Source organism: Meriones unguiculatus, chromosome 3 (assembly GCF_030254825.1).
Source record: "Meriones unguiculatus strain TT.TT164.6M chromosome 3, Bangor_MerUng_6.1, whole genome shotgun sequence".
In the NCBI taxonomy this organism is placed as follows: Eukaryota; Metazoa; Chordata; class Mammalia; order Rodentia; family Muridae; genus Meriones; species Meriones unguiculatus.
Genome location: NC_083351.1, coordinates 153501161 through 153527042, shown reverse-complemented (window position 1 = coordinate 153527042; position 25882 = coordinate 153501161).

Genomic DNA, 25882 nt, shown 5'->3' with positions numbered 1-25882 from the left:
GAGAGTGCAAGAACATTAGGAAATAACAAACTGAATAAAAGAGATATATAGCAATTTGATAAAGTTATAAAGACATTTTGTTTTCAGATTTTTCAGAACCTAAACTATTAAAGCCAAAAGAGTGACAATAGTTTTCAAAGATGCAATGGATTAAATCTTTCTCAAAGTATATAGATGATATAAATTATTTTTTTATTTTAGTTATGCCTGCTTTATTTTTCATTCTCTGTAAGGATACTGTATTACAAGATATTACTACATATTTAGACATTTCTTCTGTCTTCTGGAAATTTATCATATATAAAACTACATGTTTTGTTTAAATATCATTTATTCTTTATTTTTGTTTGATACGTTTACTTATAACTACTGTATTTATATTATTTCCCCTTTCATAATTCTAACACCTCCCATGCCCTCCATTCCCTCATTTTTTTTCTTTTATTCCTTAATTATTTTTATACATATACAAAAACACATATACATACATACTTATAAATATAACCTACTGTGTACATATAATGTTGTTCATATTTATATGTGCTTGGAGATGGCCTTTTGAGATTTTATTACCTATTAGGGGCATCCTCTCTCTCAGCAGTCATAAACTGTCTATAGCACTAGGTCATTTATGCTGCATTGTTTAGCTCATGTTTAGGCAACGATATTTTGAGATTTCATCTTATAGGTAGCTTTGCTTTCATAAAGAAGGTATTATTTTGCAGCAGATGCCCTTGTCTTCTGGATTTGGTGACCTTTCATCCTTCTCTTCTACAATGTACTCTGAATGAGTATGAGAGTTAACTTATAGATGGATACATTGGTGTTAGGCACCACAGAGTCACTTGTACTCAGCATTTGGACAATTGTTGTTTGTGGTAATAATCTTTGTCAGATATGGAAAGAAGCTACTTTGATGAGGGTTAAGAGACATATTTACATGTGGCTGTAAGGATAATTATTTAGAATATGATATGTATTTTTAAAGCTACGCTAACCAGCTTTAAAAATATTGTAAAATTCAACAACAAAGATCAGCAAAAAAATGTAAGCATGCCACAGTACAAAATATAAAATAGAAAGAAAAAGCACTTAATTGAAGTCAATAATATTGTTGATGACAGTACACACTTCAGACACAGGGCTTAGACAAAGTTCCCTGACAACTCCCTCCCTAAGGAGCAGATCTCAGAATATCCAAAGCTGCTAGGCAACATTCTGAGGAAGAAACACAGTTTTTCTCAGGGGTTAAGCCTTTAACCCATTGCAGTTACCACCAAGGCAATATATACTCAGGGTTCAATAGTTGCACTTACATTTTGGGATAACTCAAAGCCCTGTAATAGGACAACTCACACTCTCTAGCAGAGAATTCATACTTAGCATTGTAAATTTAGTCGAAGCCCTGTGGCTGGTGAATCCAAACTAACCTACAGGAGAAACAATACTGCCAGTTCCCTAAAAAGTCTAATTCACAGCTTAGTTTAAATTACCCCAGCTATTAACAATGTATATGCCTTGTGCCTTCCTCAAAGACACTTTCTTTTGAAGATCATTACACAGATCCAAAACTGGTCAAATATCAGAGCAAAACTAATCAGAGTGTGCCTGCATCCCCCTGATACATATACAATAGAACCCCTACACATTTCAAGAAATATTTCACAAGAATGGGTGGGAAGATGGTAAGAGCCAGAGGACCAGGGCATCGGTTTTTAAATAGTCTCTTCTATATATGACAGGGAGCTGAACTGTGAATGGCTGCATGAAGTAAAATAATACTAGTTGAAGTCAAAATATAGACAGAGGAAATCTCACAAGAACTACACCTAGATAAAAAATACAGGCAACTGATGGCAGCTAAGAGAAGAATAATAAGTTTTTATGTTAGATGAGTTAAACACATGTAATCATCCTTAAATACATATATGTACGAGCAAAACTGAATGAACCCATCAGGTCATTACAGGTATAACTATACACATATGCATGCATATGCATAAAATAATAATGAAAGAAAAAGAGGACAATCATTTGAGAGGGAGTTGGAAAATCACATACAAGTTGGAAATGGCAGAAAGTCAGGTTAAAAGGATGTAAATACAGTATTATTACACACACAGAGACACACACATGCACACACACACACACACACACGTAACCAAAATTATATTTGACTATTATGTATTTAGTTAATTTGCAGCCTGATTCCAGCCTACTCCCTCCTCTCCTCTCAACCCCACTCTCATCCTCCCCTTCCCCCAATTCTCCCCTCTCCTCAGAGAAGGGGAGGCCCCCAAGGGTTACCAAGCCACCTTGGAACCACCAGACTCAACAGGGCTAAGAGCATTCTCCTTTACTTGGGCCTGACAAGGCAGCCCAGCTAGGGGAAGGTTGCGTCAGCTTCATATATTATGATTTTTCTTTGACAACAGCAGAGTGTTTCAATTATGTTGTAAGAAATGAATTTCTTAGAAAATCAATATAAACAGACACATAAGCCTTCAGAAGAAAATGTGGAGAAACTAATTCAGTGATCTGTTAAGTAAGGAAAACCTGTTGACCAACATGTACATCTCCAACAAATGCAAATTTAATATTAGTTATCATCTGTCTGAGTAAAGGTGGCAAATATTTTCTTTAATTTAATGTCTATTCACTTAATGAAAGCTGGAAGATTTTTAATTTTATAAAGAAGAGGAAAGTCACAGTTACTCTTGTTTTAAGGGCCACAATAAATGTGGGGTTCAATCTTAAATAGCAAGTAACAAATGTAAAAATGAGAGAGGGAAGTTCAAAAGAGTCTACGTTATTTTTAAGAACCAGGAGCTGGGCTAAATTGGTCGCGAGATGCTCCATGTGGGTGCCGGGAACCGGAATTACGTCCACTGAAGATGCTGTTCACTGCTTAGTTAAGACTTCTCAACCAGTCTTTTGAGATAATGGTTCCAGGGGATAATTGAATCTAAAATCAGCAGGAAAACTTGGAATTGCTTAAAAACACGTGCCTCAAGGAAGAGGTGTATTTATATACTGTGGTGATTCAGGGAGAGATAAGGCTACTTCCTTGAGGTGTTAATTTGATGGCATTTTCAAGCTTGCCAAGAGTTTGGGTGCCACAGCTTCTCAGAAAAATAAAAAAAATAACCCTCCGATTTGATATGAGAAATGAAATAGTAGAGTTTATGTCAATCACATGAGTAGATAAGTTGTGTGTGATGAGAGCAGAATATTTGGTTGGCATTTAACAATGAGTATTAATTAATAGAAATACTGAAAAATTTCTTTATCAGCATAAAGACATTTTACTACTGATATTTCTTTTATTGCACAGTGATCTGGTTTTATAGATCATCTAAATAATGTGGAAATAAAATAATGTACAAAATGTCTGGCAAAAACAAAGACACTAATAATTAGAGGAAAATGTGTCCAAATAAAACAGCCTTTACATATATATATATTAGCAATAATATATAAACTTAATAATCCTGTATTTGAATTATTATATTCAAATATTACTTAGATTATATAGAGATGTACATCTAATATTTTGTATCAATCATTTATGGTAATAAAATTGCAGATATTCAAGCAGATGTATCTTTAAAAGATATGAAAGACATCTACAAAGTTAACTACAAAATATTACTAAAAATTTAATGCCTAAACATATGAAATGAGTCCAACTTTGTGAGTAGTGGAAAGCAAATGTTGTAGATGTTAATTATCTTTTAAAGTTATCTGCAGAGTGGCTGCACTCCCAAACAAACCCAAGCAGCTTGTCTGTGGGTGGATACAGAACAGAGCTAGCTTCTGTAATTTTTGTGGAAATGTTATAGGGTTAAGGTAGTCAGAAAAAAAATTTGATGAACAGAATAGGTAATTTATGAAACAAAATTACCTATTTTGTTTGGAAAATAGTTTGGAAAAGCTAGTTAGCAAATGTGGTTCAGTCATGTAAAAAGTTTCCACGGAGCATGAACCACAAAATTAGGAAGAAAATTAAAACTTTATGGAAATTTTTTAGTGATGATTTTGATTCTCAAGAAAATTTGGTAAGAAAAATACTTTTAAAAACATGACTTTGTTAAATGAAGTGTTTATTTATTTATTTATTTATTTATTTTTACTAAAAGTCACATTTTAGGCAAAGAAGCAGGAGGCCAGGTGAAGATCTAGTAAAACATTAACAATTATTCAAATACTAATTTTGAGTATATAGAGAAGTTTTCATGAGACATTTTAAGAGTACAAAGAAGATAAGTAAAATGCAGTCTCCTTTATTATTTTTATGCACAGGAAGATTTCAAATTTTCAAAGCTCAAGTTTCTCTTCATAAATTTTGGAAACACTTAAACTGATTCCAGAACTGTGAGGTTTTAAAGCACAGTATTGGGTCAAACAGATAGGAAGAAAGTTAAAGTCTACAAAGTGAAGATCAAATATATTGTTAACAAACTCAGTTCTTCTGTTTTTTTGTTTGTTTGTTTGTTTTTGTTTTGAGTCAAATGAATCCCAAACGACACTTGTCCTTTAGGAAATTTTCTAAGGTATCACAATATATTAAGAGTTGAATAATGTTACTTACATTCTTCAGTTGGTACTAGCCTAGGGTAGGCTTCAGAATGATGACTTAGACAAAGTGTTACTTTCCCTGAGGGGAAGAAATACTCAGCCTTTCAGATCACATCTATCCTACTGAGCAATAACTTTTCAAAATATTAACATGAAGATCAGAAAATATGGCTGTGGAAAAATAACAAATAGTATTTGTTCTAACCCACTGAAAATGCCACAAATGACTGTATAAAAATATGTTTTTAATAGATAAATAACCAGATGTGCTTCAAAAATGGGCCAAATTAAAGAATTTCTTGCTTAGAATCAAATTTCTCACATATTCATTCCTCTGAATTAAAATTAATTTAATATAAATCAAATAATCTAAATGTAGCATGCCGCTATATCTTCACTATTTCTAAGGTTTTATTTAAAATGAAGTGATTTGCCTTTTATAAGGCTTTCAGCAATGGTTTGATAAGTCATAGCACACGATAATTTGGCTTTGTTAAGGCTATCTGGAATAAAATCAATCAGATATGTTAAGGGCATTAAGGAACTTAATACTTATTAGGTTTGCATATATGCCTAATTGAAAGTTTGCTGAATAGTTCTACTTGTTGAGGCACACTAATTCTGAGACCTCCAAACATGGCTAGGCCTTACTGCTTAGCATAACTGCAGCCATTTTGTTTTTCAGTCTCTATTTTGATCATAAGTCGAAATTAAGTTCCAGTTCTCATGGTTGGCCTGCCTGAGAACTTGAATAGCCTTTTACTTACAATTCAATATTTACTGAAAGTTCTGCATGAATTAATGATATATGTTCTACTTGAAAAAATCCATAAATCCTACTATGTTCCTTTCTCCTAGAATGATGGGGAACTTGAATGTTCCCAAGCACATATCCTAGCCAATCAGATTAAAATGCTTCCTTTAGCTACAGAGATACAATGTACTAGGAACTAAACTGACTATGTTTAGCTAGTCAAAATGATGTAATGCTGCCAGCCCCTTTTTTTCGATACCCCTTTACCTGGTTGTTATCTGGTTACTGTGTTTCTTTTATAAAAAGCCTGCCTTAGAAACAGAACAGTGTCAGTGTCTGGCTGCAGAGCCCAGGTTGAGTCCCTGACCCATCATTCTTTGTTCATTGTTCAATAAACTTCCATCAATCTGAGTCTGGTGTTCAAGGCCTTAGGATCAATTTATAGACCCTGAACCCTTAACACACTGCCTTAGTCAGTGTTCTATTGCTGATAAGATACTCCATGGCGATGGAAAGCCTTAAATAAAAAGGAAGCATTTAATTGGGGATTGCTTACAGTTTCAGAAGCGTAGTCCTTTATCTTCATGCGGGATGTTTGGTGCCACACAGGCTGACACTGCCACTGAGAGTTCTCCATCAAAAGGCAGAGGGAAGAGAGAGACACTGAGAATGGCTTAAGACTTTGGAACTCCAAAGCGTACTTCCGGTGACACACTTCCTCCAAGAAGGCCTTATCTCCTTGTCCAGTAGCACTGGTCCCTAGAGACAAAGCAATTAAAGATATGAGCCTATGGGGGCCATTACAATAAAACCGCCATGCCCACAAAGGCTGTAGAGATGGAGAAAGCAGTAGTCACTTACTCAAAGAAGCAAAAAGCAACAGAACAAGAGGAAACAATGGTATGTGCCCAGACTGAGACATGGAAGCTGAGATGGCTACAAAAATACATACCTGCTCAGGAAGACTATGCCTTGTGTGCCATGCAAGATTTCTCTATTTTTTGTTTAACTGTCCACCCCAGGTCCCAATACTACACAGTTTTCACTCACCCTGCCCTTCAGTTCATAGAGACAGATGCCAATCAGTTCTATAGGCAACACATAAATATTTTTTAATCTGTGTATTCAAATCCAGTTGATGACCCAGATTATCCATTATACCAAGTCTTTATATATACAGCACAATATATATATATATATATATATATATATATATATATATACATATCCTACTAGTTCAGAATTCCTACCATAACATTGTGAAATGTTTCAGTAATTCTATATTTTCTTGTGTTTAACAGCAGTAGCAAACCAATTTATAGATCTGTAATCCTTCATTCATATTTATATATTTGGTTTGTGGCAGTTTTCTCTGATGAATATTACAGTTGGAAAAAAACCTCCCACTCCAATCAACCACAACATTGGCAATTTACTGGAAGTGTGTACTCTGTAAGCCAAGAATATGTTTAAAAAGAGTGTTTGTAGTGAATATCACAAAAAAACTAATATCATCAATTCAGTTAACATATGGCACACTTTATACCCATCCAAAAACATCCTTTAATCTAGTCAATTAATATTATTTTGTCACAGCACAATCAGAATCCTGCCATGTGTAGCAAAGGGTGTTTTCTAGGACCTACACAGTTCTAAGAAAAGCATGTACTTAATGATTAACATCAACATCTCAAAGACATTTTTTTTTCACATTCTCTTATTAAACTTTCTTAGAAAATTAGGAATAGTGCTACCTCAAGATCCAGCTATACCACTCCTAGACATATATCCAAAATATGCTCAAGTATACAAGGACATTTTATCAACCATGTTCTTAGCAGTTTTATTCTTTACTTTTCCTTTTTTTAATATTTATTTTTTATATTAATTACAGTTATTCACTTTGTATCCCAGTTGTAGCTCCTTCCCTCATTTTCTCCCAATCCAACTCTCCCTCCCTTATATCCTCCTATTCCCCTCTCTAAATTCACTGATAAAGGAGATCTTCCTCCCCTTCTCTCTGATCCTAACCTATCAGGTCTCTTCAGGACTGGCTGCTCTGTGGCCTGGTAAGGCTGCTCCCACCTCAGGGGGAGGTGGTCAAAGAGCCAGCGACTGAGTTCATGTCAGAGACAGCCCCTGTTCCCAGTACTAGGGAACCCACTTGGATACTGAGCTGCCATGAGCTATATTTGTGCAGGGGTTCTAGGTTATCTCCATACATGGTCCTTGGTTGGAGTATCAGTCTCAGAAAAGACTTCTGGGCCCAAAATTTTTGGTTCTGTTGCTCACCATTTATGGAGCTCCTGTCCCTTCCAGGTCTTTCTATTTAACCCTCTTTCATAGGATTCCTTACACTCAGCCCAAAGTTTGGATGTGAGTCTCAGCATCTTCTTTGACACACTGCTGGGTAAAGTCTTTCTGAGGCCCTCTGTGGTAGGATCCTATCCTGTTCCTTCTTTTCTCTCTCTTCTGATGTCCATTCCATTTGTCTTTCTGAGTTGAGCATCTTACCCAGAGTGCTCCTTCTTGCTTAGCTTCTTTAGGTGTAGAGATTTTAGTATATTTATCCTATATATTATATGTCTAATATCCCCTTATAAGTGAGTATATATCATGTATATCGTTCTGTTTCTGGGCTAACTCTCAATCAGGATGAACTTTTCTAGTTCCCACCATTTGCCGCAAATTTCATGATTTCTAATTGCTGAGTAGTATTCCATTGTGTAAATCTACCACTGGAACCAACCCAGATGTCCTGCAAATGAAGAATGGATATAGAAATTGCAGTACATGAAAATTTTTCAATGATATCAAAGCCTTTATAAAAATCATCTAATAATTAGAGGACATTGCAGCCAGTCCTGAAGATACCTGATAAAACAGGATCAGATGAATGGGGAGGAAGTCCCCCCCCATCAGTGGACTTGGAAAGGGGCATGGTGGAGATGAGGGAAGGAGGGTGGGATTGGGAGGGAATGTGGGAGCAGGATACAGCTGGGTTACAGAGTTAATAAAATGTAACTGATAAGAAAAAAATAAAATTAAAAAAAAAGACTATATGGTTTTAGAGGTGCAAAATTTCAAAAAGATTAGATATAGCTCTTCAAAGCATTGTGACAGTGAAAATCTTTCATAGAATTTCCAGGTAATACTTCATGGATCTTTAAATTAAACAATAGAGTTCTTAAGATTTTTCAAGTGCTGACATCAGCTGTCTCAGAAACCAAAGGTGGAGTCATACAGATGTTGGTTTCTCTAACAGATACTATTAATACTCCCAGAACATCTGCAGTGTTTTTTATTAAATATTATCATGTAAACAATGGCAACTTGATTTAAATCATATAAAGTTTGAAACCAAAGTAGAAAACACTCAAGATTCTTTCAGGAGATGAGAATACTGCTCAACCACATGCCTTTATCAATATTGTTGAAAAAGGAAGAGAACAAAATTGACTAGCTGACTAAGAAACATGGAGTTCTGTGAAGACTGAGTCACCACCTTGGCCAGCAGAGTTGCAATGCACTGGGGGCAAAAAAGCCATTCAGTTCAACACAACTAAATAGCCAGCGCTGGTTCAAAGACTGGGATTTAACCTATAGCACATTAATTTAGCCATATGTAAGCACAGAACAATTTAATGAAAACTTTCCTGGTGATAATTAACTTAATCCATGTGCAAAATAAAGCATGCATAAATCTTCCTGAGAAATGAAAAAAAAATAAGCTGAATAATTATTGGATACCTTTCAGATATATGTCAAGGAATGTTATGGTCAGATCTTGAGGTAGCACTATTCCCAATTTTCTGAGAAAATGCCAGATTGATTTCAAAGCAGTTCTACAAAGTTACAAACATATAATAATAATATTTGCTCAACTGTGCTCATAAGAGCTTTATTCATAATAGCCAGAACCTGGAAATAACCTAGATGTCCCTCAACTGAAGAATGGATACAGAACTTGTGGTATATTTACCTAACAGAATACTACTCAGCAATTAAAAACAAGGAAATCAAGAAATTTGCAGGCAAAAGGATGGAACTAGAAAAGATCATCCTGAGTGAGGTGGCCCAGAAGCAAAAAGACACATATGGTATATACTCACTTATAAGTGGATATAAGCCATATAATATAGGATAAGCATACTAAAATCTATAGTCCTAAAGAAGCTAACCAAGAAGGAAGGCCCTAGGGAAGAGGGTGAAACCTCACTTCAGAAGGGCAAACTTGACAGACATCAGAAGTTAGAGAAGACAGGTAACAAGACAGGAGCCTTCCAAGGGGGCCTCTGAAATACACTATTCATCAGAGTACTAAAGCAGATGCTGAGACTCATAACCAAACTCTGGGCAGAGTGCCAGAAATGTTATGGAGGAAGGGGGAGATAGAAAGATCTGGAGGGTCAGAAACTCCACAAGGAGACCAACAAATCCAAACAACCCGGGCCCAGATGGGCCTGCAGAGACCAGTACTCCAACCAAGAACCATGCATGGAGAATACTTGGACTCCCTGCTTATATAAAGTCCATAGGTTTCCCAAGTTAGGACATCTCTGACATGAACTTAGTTCGAGGCTCTTTGATCACCTCTCTCTCAGGGGTGCAGCCTTGCCAGGCCACAGAGGAAGACGATAAAGCCAGCCCAGATGAGACCTGATAGGCCAGGGTCAGCTAGAAGGGGAGGAGTTTTTCCCTTATGAGCTGACTAGGGGAGGGGTAAAGGGAGAGAAGAGGGAGGGTGGGTGGGACTATGAGGGGGTGCTACAGCCAGGATACAAAGTTAATAAATAAATAATAAACAAACAACAAACAAAGAAACAGAATATGCCACAAAAATAATGATTGGACTTGACAACTGTGTAACATATAAGTACTGCCTTCCATAATGACAGGTTCTATAAGCTGACTGAGAAAACAAGCTTGTGATAAGGGTCTGGGGAGGATTTATGTCATCTCACATTATAAACGTTGCCAGGCTGTTAACCTTTTCTCCTCTCAGCATTCCAGGCAGATAACTAGTCATGAATACATATATTTGAAGGAACAGCTCTAAGTCTTTAATATCCCAGGTTCACCTAGTCTACCTGTGAACACCAAGTCCTCTTTGCCACCTAAAGAGGTTACTTGGTGGGTTGAAGTAGAAACTCTGTCCTAAGAAATAGATAATCAACATGTTTATGATTGGATTTCTAAAGTGTCTGGTGGCAGGTGAGACAGCAGACAGCTCAGTGGGTACACAAGCATGGTGACTTTGATTTCTTTCCACAGAATACGTACCTGATCCAGAAAGTTATTCTCTGATACATATACATCCTTTCATTCTATATCCATATATATATCCATATATATATATAGATATATATATATGATGTGCACAATAACACCCAATGATAATTAAGAAAAATAAAACCAAAAAGTTCTGTGGCTGAATGATGTTCCCTTTTTTCCTGACTTCTCTCCTTTGGGAATGTTCTTGAAAATAATCTTAAATTAAAATAATCTAGAATTGTGCGGTGGGTATATTTTATCTTTTCAGTTCCTAGAATGGTTCATATAAATTACATTTATACTTATATCTGAAATAAATGTTCAGTTTCTAGACGTTAAGCTCATGGAATAATGAAATTCATCTATTGTGGAAATTATAAATGTTGACTGGGAAAGGTTATCCAGAGGGAGATAATGATATACTGTTTCCAGTCTCCAGTATTGTTTCCAAGGGTCATCTAGCCTTAGCAATAACTCTTTCAGATATTGGTCTATAATATTATACATGACTTCTCTTGCCACTTGTAAAATATGGCAGATATGATACTTCTGAAACTAGATTTTAATAATCACTGTGCCTTTTGCCTTGTTTTTATCTCTTCTCTAATTACACACCCAGTGGAATCCACTTATCATATTGTAAGCAATCCTGTGATAAATTGGCACAGTAAGAAATAGAAGAGTTGTCAAAAAAATCCATGAATGAACTCAGAAGAAGTTTCTTCTTAAATCATCAGTAAAACTGTAGAGGTCTGAAGTCTGATTCATCCCTCATTGGAGAACAATGCACAGTACCATGCTTAGTATAGATTCCCAACTTTCTAAAACTGATATAAATATTGTTATAAGCTCTCATGGCTTGTAGTTAACAAGTGTTGATTGACTCAATGTGACAAGTTCATGGTACTGGTTGGTAGAATGAGTTTTAATATGTCATAAAACCTGTCCTTAATCACCGAAACTCCTCACTTTCCCTTACAATTTCTTTTCTTCCTCCAGATCTCCTTTCCTCTTATTTCCTTCTGTCATTCTTTTCTTCCCTCCTTCCTTCTTTCATGCCATTTCATTCCTTTTCACCTTTTTCATTCTGCTTCTTTTCCATCTCCTTATTCTTCTCATTCTCCCTGATTTCCCACTTTGTCTTTATTCTCTCTTGTTTATTCATTTTATTTTTATCCCTTTTCATTTTAAAAAGACATTTTTTTAAATATCATACATCAGATTAAGTAATTAAAGCATTTTTCAAGATATGTAAATTTTTAGGCATTTTTTAATTCTAGTGAAGGAAAGACTAATATTCATGTAGTAATAAATGATATGAATTTACTACTTTACAAGATCTGATAAAATAGTTGCTATATTTGTGCAGAAACATAAGACATTTTTGAATAGGCAATTCAGAAGAGCTGCTAGTGTGCTTAAGACTATCTCAGAGGAACTTGCATGTGTAACATCTATAATCATAATTTAGTTCTATGTTATGATGATCATTAAAAATGTGTACTTTTCTTTCTGATAAATGATTTTTGTTCAGGTATGATTATATGACATATAAATTAAGATGTGTCTTCCCCTGGGCATGAAGAACACATTGTCTCATTTGTTACTGGAAGTGTTTATAAAGTCATGAAATATGTCATGCTGACAGCACAGCCAGCATTCTGGGAAGGAGAGTGCATAAGGCAAGGAATGAACATTTGAATACCTGATAGAATCATGCATTAGGCCTACACAGTTCTGAATCTTATATGATATAAAATATATAATTGTATTATTTTATAATGTGATTTAAGATTATATATGGGAAATACAACTTTGGTCCACGTATTTAATTTCTTAAAGTTCATCATATTGATACTAGATACTGTATGTGTTTGTTTCACTGTGTGTCTCTCTCTCTCTATGTGTAATTATTGATAGAGATCATAGTGATAGATAGATAAATAGATAGCTAGATGATAGATAAAAAAGACAAAGGGAGGGAGATAAATAAATTTATCACAGAAAGTTATTTAATCATAAAAGTAGGTGAAATAAATCTAATTATGAAAACTGGTGGAAGGGTAATTGAAATATATATGGCTGATTTTAATTACATTGTTGTATAATATGCAAAACTTGGAGAATGCTCCTAATCAAGCATTACTATATCTCAGCTTAGGTGGGAGACTAATTTATAAAATCCTACCTCTAGATGAGAAGAAATTGGCAACTGAGGGTTTCTGGGGGAAGAGGCTTGTCAGTTGTTATCAGGTATTCCAGCCTGATACAAGTCCATTTTCTGGTAAATGGTCCTATACCTATGCATATAAAAGCACAATGTGAGTTCATTGGTTTAAATACAATACTCAAGAAGTCGGGGGGGGATTGGTTAAGGGACATTTTTTTGGGAATTGAGCGGGAATGGATTTGATCAAAATCCATCACATATGTGTATGAAAGTCTCAAATATATTCAAACAATAAGGTCCACAAGGCATTAAGGTCTGGATGTCTTTCCATCTTTCTCTGTATGTTGGCTTGGCAGTAAAACCTTCTTCTCTGAGCCCTATTCACAGTGGCTAGACTTCTAACATTCCAATAAATAGATGACTGAAGCATTTGGAGTGTGGACTGTGTATCCTCTATAAGCCAGTTAACTGTCATGCCCTTTTTAAAGTGATCACAGTTTAGAGAGATGCCTCAACATTTGAGAATACTTGAGGTGCTTACAGAAAATCTAGGTTTTGTCACTACTACTCATTTGGCAGTTGCAGGATAACTCCTTTTTCTGGCCTGGGTCAGCACATATACACACACACAGTCACTCACACAAATACATAGAAATGAATATTTTTAAAATGTATTAGTAGTAGTATTAGTAGTAACAGAAATAGTAGCATTAGTAGTATTTATTTATTACAGTTTATTCACTTTGTATCCTGACTGTAGCCCCCTTTCTCATCTCTTCCTAGTCCCACCCTCCCTTCATCTTAACCCCCCTAGGGGGACCTGCAGAGACTATTGAATCAACCAAGGACCATGATGGAGAGGACATAGACCTGCTACTCAGATGTAGCCCATGAGCAACTTAGTCTCCATGTGGTTTCCTAGTAAGGGGAGCAGGGACTGTCTCTGACATGAACTCAGTTGCCTGCTCTTTGATTACCAACCCTGGTGAGGTGGCCTTACTTGGCTACAGGGAATGGTGAGAAATATACCTTTTCAATTTTATTTTTATTTTTATTAATTACAGTTTATTTGCTTTTTATCCCTCCTGCAGCTCCCCCATCTTCCCCACGTGTGTCGCTCCTGCAGTCCACTGATAAGGAAGGTCCTTCTCCCCTTCCCTCTGATCCTAGTCTTTTCTTTTTTTTTACATTTCCATGAACCTTTTATTTTTTTTTCATTTTTTAAAATATGGGTTTATTCAATTTTTGCATATCAGTGTTTTGCCTGCATGTACATCTGTGTGTCACATGTGTGCTTGGTGCCCAAGGAAGCCAGAAGTGGTTCAGAAGGAAGGAAAAGAAGACCTCCCCTATCAGTGGACTTGGGGAGGGGCATGCATGCAGAGGGTAGAGGAAGGGAGGGATTGGGATGGGAGGAAGGAGAAAACCACAGGGGGGATACAAAGTGAATAAAGTATAATTAATAAAGAATTAAAAAAATAAACACAGCAGTGACTTTTTTTTATTTTACTTTTATTATGAAATAAATTTTAATTTAGCATTTGATACCATGTGTAATTATTTCACCCGGTTTTTATGAGGAAAAAGACAAATTAAAGTCAGCTGTAACAGTGTAAATTATACACACTTGATATGTGTATAATGCTAAAATATTTTAATATAATATATATGGCCTATGATAAAATTACATGGTACTGACATGATTTGACTCATTGTTTACCCAATATCTGAATTTCTATTTTTTTTTTTTATAGTTCTTTTTTTTTTTTTTTCAATGCAGTTTATTCAGGAACCTTGAACAATCATCTGACCCTGGGGAAAGCCAGCCCACAGCTTAAATAGCCTCTGGGTTGCCAACCCCAGCGTGCCATGTGGGCAATGCAGATAGGTCCACATACATGGAAGCAAGCCAGATCCTTGGCCTTAGCCAAATGTGGAATTGTTCGTAACAAAGAGCACTCACCATCAGGAAGGTGGAAAGCAGAAACCAGCTCCATCTTTAAGGTGCGGCATTAAGCAGCTCTCTGCAGTTCCCCCTTTTTGTTTTAGACGCATCAGGCAAGAGTAGAGGTCTGATCTCTGATATTAGAAATAACTTGGGACTTTGTACCGATGTTCATTTAGGTGTCATCCACCCAAAGAGCATCAGACCCGTCTGATACCTTTTTCTCAGAGGCGGGACCTGGGGCATCAACCCGCATGCAATCAGACATGCTCTTCTCTGGGTCCAAAGAGGCTGACCTTGAGTGCAGTGCTTAGCCTCGCATCCTGAGCGTAACATTTTGGCTTTTTATGGTAGCCAACCATTCTTGGGGAGACTGTCCTGCTTCAATGGCTGTAAAGGCCTGAATGATCATGGCTGCATTACTCTGTTGTGAGACTCTAATCTTGCATATACACCACAGGCAAACCAAGGAGACCAACACCAGAAGGCCTGCTAACACTCCCATGCCCGCCCATTCCTTCAGATGATTCATGGCTGCAGCAATCCATGTTGATAATCCTGTGGCTAGTCCTGCGTCCACTCTGGTAGAATTTTCCGTAACTCTTAAAAGAAAAAAAAAAAAAAAAAAAAAAAAAAGGACATCCTATGATTTACATTCATGTTTCCTTTGTCTAAAGGAAATTGTTTGAACAACTTTTCTTGAGTTTGGGATCTGTAATTTTTTTTCTATTAAATCTCAACGTGTGCCTTTTATTTTGTTTTACAGATAGATTTAAAGAATATTTTACTATTCTAGTTTTTAAATATTTACTTTACTGCTTTTATGTTTGTGAGATAACAGACAGTCTGTATGTTAGTGCTGGCGCCTGCAGGAACCACAGTCATTAGATCTCTCTGGATATGTAGTTACAGGCTGATGTGTGCAGCCTGCTATGGGCACTGGGACTTGAACTCAGGTTCACCACAAGAGCAGTACATGCTCTTAGCTGCTGAGCTATCTCTCCAGCCCTTAGATGTTGTTAATTACTTTCATTATTTATTTATTTATTTATTTATTTATTTAGGATGAGTCTCAACTCAGGGTGCATGGAGTATGACCTTGTCTATCTTTTAAGAAGGGAAGAAAAGTAAGAAATCATATGTATTTGAACTATCATTTTGGGGAACATTGAAAATGAATGGAATCATCAGGGTTTTACCAACTCACTAAGGTAAAATTTGAGCCACATACTCAAAATGTTTACATCACTTTCTCTAACACACATATATATCAGCAACAGTGGATGCATAATTGTCAGTTCTTATTCTCATGTATAAATAACAGACCTATAATATACAATGAATGTTTTCTAATATAAACCAAGTTCCCTTGCATATTTTATAGTACTTTCCAAGTTCATGCTATTATCCATTTTAAATCATTGTAATTTAGTTTTCAGTTTTTCCTCTCTTTCATTTTTTTATTCATTTTTTTTCTTTCTTTCTTTTTTTCTTTCTTCTTTTGCTTTCTTCTTGCTGTATTTATTTCAATACACTATCTAAGACAGTGTTAAAATACCCTTAAGTAGGCATGACCTTTCAAAACACAATATTCACTATTCCTGCTTGTTCATACTTTACAAAGCTCATATTATATATCCCAATTCATTCCATTTATAGGCAACATTTGCAAATAATTGATAACAATTACCATAAGCATCAGACTATCAAAGCTTTATGTAAACACAATCTATCATCCTTGATAACTTCTGATTTTGTTTGAATAGAATATTTTAAGCAATGTTGTAGTGATTATGATAAGAGCCTTGTATGGGGACATTTGCTCTATAAGAACTTTTCCTCTATGAGCCTAGAAACTAATTTAAGTTACTATTATGGATAAAACAAACCCATTATTGCTAAACTAAAATAATTGTGGATGTGAAAAGATATCTCTTGAGACTCAATGAGTTGTCTGGGACTTAGATTTGGTCTCCTAAATTTTTGTGTATCTCACGTTAAGTCTACCAGGTTATCAGTAAGCCAGTAAGCAAGAATATATATTTGGATAGATATTGACTTACCAATTTATATCCTTTAATATTGTGGAGATTTTGCTCAATGAAAGTTAATCCTTTCTTTAAGCAAAAGCATGGTAGTATAGAGAAAATACATCAAATGTAACAGTAGGAAAAGAGATAGTGAGTCTTAAGAGGTGTTTTCATCTTGAGGAAGCGCTATTCCTAGTTGTCTGAGAAAGCGCCAGATTGATTTCCAGAGTGGTTGTACAAGTTTACATTCCCACCAGCAGTGGAGAAGGGTTCCCCTTTCTCCACAACCTCTCCAGCATGTGTTGTCACTTGAGTTTTTGATCTTGGCCATTCTCATGGGTGTAAGGTGAAATCTCAGGGTTGTTTTGATTTGCATTTCCCTAATGGCTAGTGAGGTTGAGCATTTCTTTAAGTGCTTCTCTGCCGTTCAGTATTCCTCTACAGAGAATTCTCTGTTTAGCTCTGTTCCCCATTTTCTAAGTGGATTAATTGGTTTGCTGGTTTTCAGTTTCTTTAGTTCTTTATATATACTGGATATGAGTCCTCTGTCAGATAAAGGGTTGGTGAAGATTCTTTCCCAATCTGTAGGTGGTCGCTTTGTTTTGATGATGGTGTCCTTTGCTTTACAGAAGCTTTTCAGTTTCATGAGGTCCCGTTTATTGACTGTTGCTCTTAGAGCCTGTGCTGTTGGTGTTCTGTTCAGGAAGTTTTCCCCTGTACCAATGAGTTCTAGGATATTTCCCACTTTTTTTTCAAGCAGATTTAATGTGTCTGGTTTTATGTTGAGGTCTTTGATCCACTTGGACTTCAGTTTTGTGCAGGGTGATAAGTATGGATCTATTTTCATTTTTCTACATGTAGACATCCAGTTGGACCAGCACCATTTGTTGAAGATGCTATCTTTTTTCCATTGTATGGTTTTGGCGTCTTTGTCAAAGATCAGGTGTCCATAAGTGTGTGGGTTTATTTCTGGGTCCTGTGTTCGGTTCCATTGATCCACCATTCTGTTTCTATGCCAGTACCATGCAGTTTTTAAAACTGTTGCTCTATAGTACAACTTAAGATCAGGAATGGAGATACCTCCGGAAGATCTTTTATTGTAGAGGATTGTTTTAGCAATTCTGGGTTTCTTGTTATTCCAGATGAAGTTGAGAATTTTTCTTTCCAGGTCTATAAAGAATTGTGTTGGTAATTTGATGGGCATTGCATTGAATCTGTAGATTGCTTTTGGTAAGATGGCCATTTTTACTATCTTAATCTTGCCAAGCCATGAGCATGGGAGATCTTTCCATCTTCTCATATCTTCTTCTAATTCTTTCTTCAGAGATTTGAAATTTTTTTCATACAAGTCTTTGACTTCCTTGGTTAGGGTTACTCCGAGGTACCTTATGTCATTTGTGGCTATTGTGAAGGGTGTTGTTTCCCTAATTTCTCCATACCACTACTGGGCATATATCCAAAAGAGGCTCAAGTACACAAAAAGGACATTTGCTCAACCATGTTTGTAGCAGCTTTATTTGTAATAGCCAGAAGCTGGAAACAACCCAGATGCCCCTCAACTGAAGAATGGATGCAGAAATTGTGGTACATCTACACAATGGAATATTACTCAGCAATAAAAAATAAGGAAATCATGAAATTTGCAGGTAAATGGTGGCATCTGGAAAGGATCATCCTGAGTGAGTTGTCCCAGAAGCAAAAAGACACACATGGTATATACTCACTCATATAGACATACAACATAGGACAAACCCACTAAAACCTGTACATCTAAAGAAACTAAGCAAGAGAGAGGACCCTAACTAAAATGTCCAATCCCCATCTGGAAAGGCAAAGAGGATGGACATCAGAAGAAGAAGAAAACAGGAAACAACCTAGGAACCTACCACAGAGGACCTCTGAAACCCTCTGCCCTTCAGACTATCAAAGCAGATGCTGAGCCTGATGGGCAACTGTTGGGCAGAGTGAATGGAATTTTAGGTAAGAACTGGGAAATAGTAAGATCTGGAGAGGACAGGGTCTCCACAAGGAGAGCAACAGAACAAGAAAATTTGAACACAGGGAACTTCCCAGACATTCATACTCCAACCAAGGACTATTCATGGAGATAACCCAGAACCCCTGCACAGATGTAGCCCAGGGCAGTTCAGAGTCCAATTGGGTTACATAGTAATGTGAAGAAGGCCTGCCTCTGACATAATCTGATTGGCCTGCTCTTTGATCACCTCCCCCTGGGGGGGAGCAGCCTTACCAGGCCATAGTAGAGGACAATGCAGCCACTTTTGATGTGAACTGATAGACTAAGATCAGAAAGGAGAGGAGAATCTCCCCTATTAGTGGACTTGGGGAGTGGCATGCAAGCAGAGGGAGGAGGGAGGGTGGGATTGGGAGGGGAGGAGGGAGGGGCTTATGGGGGGATGCAGAATGAAAAAAGTGTAATTGATGAAAAATTTTAAAAAAAAGGGAAAAATAATTTAAGAACCTTAAATGACTTTCAAAAGTGGAGGAAAACATGGAGTTAGTCAATTGGCATGGAGCACGTCTCGCCCCTGGGGGCAATTGTCTCCTGAACCTACTCAGAGCTCGGACACCACCACTGATAGTTCTAGAACTGACACAGGATGTTCCAACGAGGGGTTAAGGCTTCTCATAATATTTCCTATAAGCCCACACCTGTTTGTCTATATCCCCCATTTTTATTCATTATTAGCCAGATAGAGCCAAGTAATTGTGGTAATGATACTTGCTTTTTTGCCCAATGCTGGAATGCTAGTAAATTTAGGTATGCCCTGGTTACTAGCATGCCTCACTGAGTGCCTGTGCCTGTTGATGCCCCTCACGCTATGACTCTCTTCAGACAGAAAAGGGATCTTGGAACTACAGCCACCATTGTTACTACCAACTCATTGGCGGCTGTTGGAGCTACCACCACGGCATTAGCCATGAGTCATACTGGGCAGACTGCTCAGACCCTGAACAATCATTTAGCCAATGTAGCTCATGCCTTAGTTGTACATAAAGGAATTAATGCTCAACTAAAAGGAAGCTTGATGGTGTTCAATCAGAGGATTGACCTCGTGCAGGAGCAAATTGATACCCTATGGCAAATCGCTCAACCTGGCTGTCAATGAAAGTATGCTGGACTTTGTGTCACTAGCATACAACATGAGAATTTTTCCTGTGCTGCAAATCTGTCTAAACAATTGTCGAGCTATATTTTAGGTAATTGGACTGGAGAATTCGATACTACGATGGAGCAGCTGAAAGTGGCCATTGTCACAGTAAATTCTACCAGAGTGGACACATTTCTAGCCACAGGATTATCAACATGGATTGCTGCAGCCATGAATCATCTGAAGGAATGGGCGGGCATGGGAGCGTTAGCAGGCCTTCTGGTGTTGGTCTCCTTGGTTTGCCTGTGGTGTATATGCAAGATTAGAGTCTCACAACAGTGTGATGCAGCCATGATCATTCAGGCCTTTACAGCCATTGAAGCAGGACATTCTCCCCAAGCATGGTTGGATACCATAAAAAGCTAAAATGTTACGCTCAGGATGCGAGGCTAAGCACTGCACTCAGGGTCAGCCGCTTTGGACCCAGAGAAGAGCATGTCTGATTGCATGTGGGTTGATGCCCCAGGTCCCGCCTCTGAGAAAAAGGTATCAGACGGGTCTGATGCTCTTTGGGTGGATGACACCTAAATGAACATCATTACAAAGTCCCAATTTATTTCTAATATCAGAGATCAGACCTCTACTCTTGACTGATGCGTCTAAAATAAAAAGGGGGAACTGTAGAGAGCTGCGGAATGCTATGCCTTAAAGATGGAGCTGGTTTCCACCTTCTACCTTGCCGATGGTGAGTGCTCTCTGTCACAAACAACTCCACATTTGGCTAAGTCCAAGGATCTGGCTTGCTTCCATTTATGTGGACCTATCTGCATTGGCTACCCAGAGGCTATTTAAGCTGTGGGCTGGCTTTCCCCATGGTCTGAGGATTGTTCAAGGTTCCTGAATAAACTGCATTGAAAAATAAATAAATAAATAAATAAATAAATAAATAAATAAAATCAATTAATCAGAAAATTAAAAAAAAAGAGGTGTTTTCAGTTTCCTGCACTTCCATTACTGGTTTCTTTTTGTTTAAATCTTCATAGTTTTGGTTGATAAGTTTTATTTTATTTCAAGTTTACAGTAAAGTGATTTGATGCATGAATAAAGTGTGGTATAGTTATTACAACCTAGCTAATTAACACTTATATGTTTGTTGTAATATTTGTTTATATTTATGTTGATAGATGAGTTCTACAATCTGGCCTCTGACATTCATGTCTTTCTCATCCCTTTTCATGACAATTTCCAAATTTATAAGACCACCTCACATCAGCCAACTCTGCAGGAAGTAATCACCATTGAGTTACTCAATGACACCTGTGGCTAGCTTTGAAATTTAACATTATTGTAAAAAAAATGCTTATTTATTTATTTACATAGAGTGAATAAAGTGTGTGTTGGCCTTCCTATGTATTTTCATTATAGCATATTTACTTCTCACACTTTTTAAACCTTTATTTCAACATTTTTTCTCTTACCTTACTTTACTATTATGACCAATGTTCATTCCGTTTTAACCATTTATCTTGAAATAGTGGAAACGCTGTTTTTCTAGTCATGTTCATAAATATTTATAGTCTCCCAAACATTAACTGAACTGGAGTATTTACCAGAAATGGAAGTAAAACTAGAGGTTAATATTTTTTGAAACATACGTAAGTCATTTGATTTTTCTTCATGACCTTCAAGTAGTATGTTTGAAAAACAGAGGATAACCAGGTGTGAAAATCTTTATGTTTCCAGAGACTTCAAAAAGTGTGATTATAATTTAATTAAGCCTGGGATTAGTGGCACATGCCATTAACACCAGCAGTCAAAGAGGCAGAGGTAGGTCAATCTCTGTAAGTGAGAGGCCAGGATAGCCTTAAAAGCAAGTCCAGGACAGCCAAGGCTACACACAGAAACCCTGTCTAGAAAAACCAACAACAATAATAATAACAATTTAAGTAAAACATTTTCTTTTTTTATTTTTTATTTTTTTATCAGTTTCATTTTATTAACTCTGTATCCCAGCCATGTCCCAATCCCTCATTCCCTCCCAGTCCCTCCCTCCCTCCCTCATCTCCACCGTGCCCCTTTCCAAGTCCACTGATGGGGGGGACCTCCTCCCCATTCATCTGATCCTGTTTTATCAGGTATCTTCAGGACTGGCTGCAAAGCCCTCCTCTGTGGCCTAACAGGACTGCTCCTCATATTTTCTTATTCTCTTTATTTCTACCAAACCCTTCTGTATGCTATTTTTCGTCTTCCTTCAATTTCACGTCATTTTGTTTTCATTAATTATTATTACATCACCAATTTTCTGCTATATTTATAACTGATTCCTAAACCTCTCTTTTTCCTCCCTCCAAAAGTAAAGAGGATTCATTAACTGAGGATAGCAGACCCATGGACATTGGTATTTTCCCTTAAATTAATGAAGTTTCCCGTACCTACCATTACTTTCTTTAATAAATTATCATTTCAGAGAACTGGACAACTCAGCTAAGCTACCTTATAGACAGCATCGCTCACGGCTTTCATGTGCTGATACAGGTGCCTATGTCATGTACTTTATAGATCATTGACAAGATGAACTTCTGAAACATGTCTGGCTACTGATCTATCTTCAGAGTTTCATTTTAGGTTCTATTTCTGAAGATTTTCACTGTTTTCAACAACCTTATATTAAATTCCTTAGCAACAGACCCAGCTTGAAGTCAGTGTATCAGTAGTGTGATGATTTCTTTTCTTGGAAAACACAAGTGCATGGAAGTGAATTAGATAAGAAGAAGCTGACAAAAGAAATGAAATCATTAAAAACTGTGAATGATTAAAAAGACAATCCTACAAAGAAACATAGCATAGACTCATCTGTAATAGAGAAAATGCTGATTGTGCCTGCTTCAGTCAAGGTTTTAATCAGCCATCTCTTCAGTAAGTAAGTAATCCAGAGTGAGGACATATTGTACATGTGAAAAATTCATATTGAAATATATTTCAGAAATTAGAAGATTCTCTCTGAGTTCTTGGTCCTAACATGATTTAATTGAATGAAGCGACATAATTATTTACTTCCTCGGGTATTTGATAAAGCAAAGTTAAATTTATAGCTCAATGATAATGAATAAAATTAACCTTAGATAGATAAAGCTTCTATAAGCCTGTAAACGATTTGAAAAACTAATGGACTATATTACATTTTTTATGAAAACCCTCCACTTTATGAAAAAATTCATAAGCTAGACCCACCAATAAAGAAGTAATAGGAGGGGTTTTAATAATCTCATTCATTACTATTAAAATGTCTGTTTATAAAATTATTAAACATCTGTCCTCTCTATAGCATAATTGCTTAATTGAGATAGTACATATTTACCAGCACGCTATTTTTTGTGTCATCATATTGATGAAGATTCGCTTAGAAAAGCACAAGAAAGTTTACTTTCTCTAAACTCTTGATAAAAAATATATGTCCTAATATTCACATTCAAAAATAAGAGGTTCATATCCATATGGATGACCTCGTTTCTTTTCTCCTCAGAGTGCCAGACGACCAGATATTTTCTCCAGTCTTTAGATGTAGTGTGGCCAATTAAGCATTATCTCTCACAAAGGATTCTTCTATTAAATCATCAAGTGTCTGCTGTTACTGCTTCACATTCAGGATGCAACTGTGGTGCTTGTGATGTTTGAGGAGTGTCATTTGATCAGCCAGTCCCACTTACTTATGCCGGTGCTCTATCACATCACAGCCTGGCTCTCTGAAAGGTTTTCCAGCTGCATTATAGCTGCTTTCCTTATTAACCTTCGATATTCTCTTCTTATTTTCAATCTCTTCCCACAACTGCCTTAAGTAACACATTAGTGGACATTGAAGAGAATTTTCAATACATGGTTGATGGAAACAAAGGAAGAACATATGATAACATACCTTAAGATTGCTTGATGTGCACCTTAGGAGCTTCAATTCATTCCCTTAGTCTCTGCATTGTATGCATCGTGCGGCTAGGAGACAGTCCTTAAATGTAAGCATATCAGTTGTATTCAATGGTTGTCATGGGGCAAACAAGCACCCTCTCATTTAGACATATATTCCTTCCACACTGGTACATTTTCATTAGCTACAATGAACTTTATTGAGAGCCAAGTAGTAAATTATACATATTTGACATTTATACCATACCACATAGTTTGAGTATATAATTGAAAATGTTGTGTGATACTGTACTAACCACTGGAATTTTTATGTGAACAATGAACTGACAAGTATTTTATAGGTGTTGTCACCAAAAAGCTCACGGTAGCTGAAAGTCTATTCCTACATTGATATCTAAACTCACATTGATATGTTAATACAAATGTATGCTCTATAGCAAATATACATTAATATACCCTGTCATTCACACTTAGGAATAGACCAAATGTTAAAATCATCTATTGGTTTTGATTTTTTAATATTTTCATTTAGTTTTGAGACTGTAATTTAACCAGGTTTTATTTTTTACTTTCCCAAACCCTATCATATAAGTCTTCCGGCTACCTTTCAAAATCATGGCTTTGTTTTATATTAATTGTTATTAAATGCACTCAAGCATTTGTAGATGCATACACATTCCAAATATAACCAGTTGGGTCCATAGAACATTGCTTGTTTGTATGTTTTAACTTCTGACCATTTGGCACTGGACAACCAATTATTGTAGCTATTCGTATAGACAAGTAGCATTTTAGCAAACTAAAACCATCACTTTAAAGGATATTAAATGGGCTTTTGCATCACATTTGAAAATAAAAGAGTATGCCAAAACTAAAATTATTATGTAGTGAAATTTTGGAAATGTCCTGTTCCATAATTTCTAGAAAATTACATTATAATATTACCATAAAATCTTTCTCTGGATATTTTCTTTTGTGCGTACTATTTGTTTAGAAAACATAAATATTTTTTTTCTGTATTTCAGTCAAGGATTTTATCACCAGTTCCACTGCATTTACTATGTGTAGTAACTATCATTTCTCAATACTAAGGTAATATTTTTTCTTCATTAAATCTATTTAGTTAGTTTTGTGTACAAGTGTATATGGAAATTGTGTACATATGCATTCACTAGACATGGTAAAAATGTGGACACCTGACGACAGCTTACAGCAGGTTAATTGTTATTTCCACTGTGTCTAGGTTAAATATTGCTATACACTGAGACATCACTTTGTCTTCAAATCCCAATATTTTCTTATGCTATTTTATATGAAGAGTTATACTGAAGTTAAAGTCAGAGATAATTTTCTCCAAATCATCCACATTGTTTAGCTATTTGAGATTTATATTTATACTATCTGATTAGAAAATCAGGAAAAAAAAAAAAAAACAAAAAAAGCACAAAACATCCAGCAAATTTGAGACATCACGAAAAGGCAAAATATACAAATAATAGAGATGTAGAAAGTAGAAGAAAACTAGGTCAAAGTTCAGAAAATGTTTTCAGCAATATCATAGCAGAAAAAATTCCTAACCTAATGTAGGACATGCCTATAAAAGTACAAGAAGCACAGAAGCATGTAGAACACCAAATAGGCTGGATGAAAAAATAAACCTCCCATGTCACATAATAAATCACAACACTAAACACAAAGAGCAAAAATGAATATTAGAAGCTTCAAGGGACGCATCAGGCAAGAGTAGAGGTCTGATCTCTGATATTAGAAATAAATTGGGACTTTGTACAGATGTTCATTTAGGTGTCATCCACCCAAAGAGCATCGGACCCGTCCGATACCTTTTTCTCAGAGGCGGGACCTGGGGCATCAACCCGCATGCAATCAGACATGCTCTTCTCTGGGTCCAAAGCGGTTGACCCTGAGTGCAGTGCTTAGCCTCGCATCCTGAGCGTATCATTTTAGCTTTTTATGGTATCCAACCATGCTTGGGGAGAATGTCTTGCTCCAATGGCTGTAAAGGCCTGAATGATCCGCCTTCCACCTTCCCGATGGTGAGTGCTCTCTGTCAGGAACAACTCCACATTTGGCTAAGGCCGA